Raw genomic sequence first — 2,064 nt, 5'->3', positions numbered from 1 at the left:
CACGGCGGGAGGCGAAACTCGGAAGTGCCGGCTGCTTACTCGAGCGGAAGGGTCAGCCTGATTCCTGCCTTGCCGGAGGCCCGGTCGCGGGGGTGACGACCCGCCGCCCGGGACGTGCGAGGCACCAGCAGACAGAGACTGCCCGACGGTCAGAGAGAGGGAGAGAGGAGTGCCGAGGCTCAAGTGGCGAACGGTCGCGCAGGCACGCCACGCACATCGATCGCCAGCCGCGGAACGGCACGGCCTTCAGTGGGGCCGGCGGGCGACGCCGCTCCTGAACCCAGCGGCCCCGAGTCGGACGAGTTGAGGAAGGCACGCCGACGGTGACAGGGTACGGAAGACACAGCGGTGGCCTTCTGGCGACTTGGCCCCCGACAGCCCGACGTTCCGCCGTCCTCCCGATGGCCAGGAGGACCGTGCGGGGGTCGGCCGACGGCGTGGTAGGTGTGCCTGCACGGTGACGGAGCACACACCACGCCCGCCAACCCCTCCGTACCTCCCGAGACCGGTGGCAGGACGGAGCGGAAAACGTGCGGACTGAACGGGAGAGCCAAGAGCCAGCGATCCACGCGCGTGCGACCGTCCAAGTCACAGCGTTCGACGAAAACCTCCTCCCTCGGCCAGGCACTCGGCGCCAGCAGGGGAGACAGGATCAGACGCCCCGCCGGCCACTTAAGGCCGAGGACGAACCACGAGACGGGCGGCTGCAGCAGCGGGCGGCCTGCAGCTCCCAGCACTCTCAATCGATCAACCATCGAGTCGGGTCAGCGTGTCAAACCGGCGAGCTCCACGGTCAGGCCGGCGGCGCACCAGCACCGGACCTCCGCGGCTCCCTTCACTCTTTCCACTGCCAGCCAACCGAGAGACGGACCCAATGCGGACGTGCAGAGCTTAGGCAGACCCCCCACTGGAGGCTCAACACTTCGTGGCAGCTCCGTGTCCCAGAGACCAGGAGGGTTGGCACACACACACAGTGTGAACCACCGACAGCCATTCTGGGACCGGTGACAGCCGTGCTGGCCCCACTGCCACGACACAGACGGACGCCAGGCCGCGCTCCCCGGCGGGGGGATGGCGTCGAGCCTGACGAACGGAATGTGCAGGGTGGGGGGGAAAGGCCAAGCGCTCCGACGCCGGAGGGCTCCGGAGTCTGAACTTAGGGGGACAAAGAGGACGGGTCCTCTGCGACACCCCAGCCGCGCTCTCGCCAGCCAAGGCGAGTGCGATTGATTGCCAAACGACCCTCAGACAGGCGTGGCCCCGGGAAGAACCCGGGGCCGCAAAGTGCGTTCAAAGTGTCGATGATCAATGTGTCCTGCAATTCACATTAATTCTCGCAGCTAGCTGCGTTCGTCATCGACGCACGAGCCGAGTGATCCACCGTCAAGAGTTGTCTGAGTTTGTTTTAGGTCTCTCCCTCGCCAGAGGAAAGCGACCCGGACCGCACATACGCTCCCCACCTTGAGCTACAGCCACCTGCACGCCGGCGTGCGGGCGGAGCAGGGTGGCGTGAAGCGATGGGGAGCACCATCCTGGTGCGGCCCGCAGAAACATACGTCTATTGGGGGGAGGAGGACAGGGCGCCCAAGAGGCGATGCGTGCCCCAACGCACCGCAGCGACGGAGGCAGGATCACCGCCACCATGTCGCCCGCCTAGTATCACGAGGCGTGCAGCAGCTTTGCCCTAGGAAAAGCAGAGGCGGGAACGGGCACCGGCCATCGGTTCGGCAGCGTCACTGACGCGTGCACGTGGCGGCGTGTCGGCGAGCGGACTTCCTGCGAGGAGGCGGGGGCGGCACTCGCCCGAGCAGACGCCCGCCCGGCCCAGCCACCGCCGAGGTGGACTGGGAGTCGCGGCAACGGCTCGTCATACTCGTTCCCACACTCACAGCGCAGCTTGCCCGCAAGCCACCGACCACCGATCGACGCCAGGCGCCCCGACCGAGAGCGGGATCGCTCGTTCGCCCTGCTGGCAGTTCGCTGGGGATCACTACTGCACGGAGCTCGGAGACCGACGGGCGGCAACTCGAGAGTCTTTAAACCACCACCCCCATCCCGCAAGTG

General features: G+C 67.2%; 1 non-coding gene across 1 annotated transcript; it reads right to left on the bottom strand.

The window, feature by feature from the left end:
- Positions 1 to 1,238: 1,238 nt before the first annotated feature.
- Positions 1,239 to 1,392, bottom strand: LOC140475644 (5.8S ribosomal RNA). The gene has a single exon (XR_011960142.1). It is a non-coding gene; the product is annotated as a 5.8S ribosomal RNA (ribosomal RNA).
- Positions 1,393 to 2,064: the final 672 nt, after the last annotated feature.

The sequence above is a fragment of the Chiloscyllium punctatum genome, unplaced genomic scaffold (assembly GCF_047496795.1).
Source record: "Chiloscyllium punctatum isolate Juve2018m unplaced genomic scaffold, sChiPun1.3 scaffold_1928, whole genome shotgun sequence".
Lineage (NCBI taxonomy): Eukaryota > Metazoa > Chordata > Chondrichthyes > Orectolobiformes > Hemiscylliidae > Chiloscyllium > Chiloscyllium punctatum.
The sequence above is the reverse complement of the archived record's forward strand: the minus strand, read 5'-3'. Positions and strand labels throughout refer to the sequence as shown.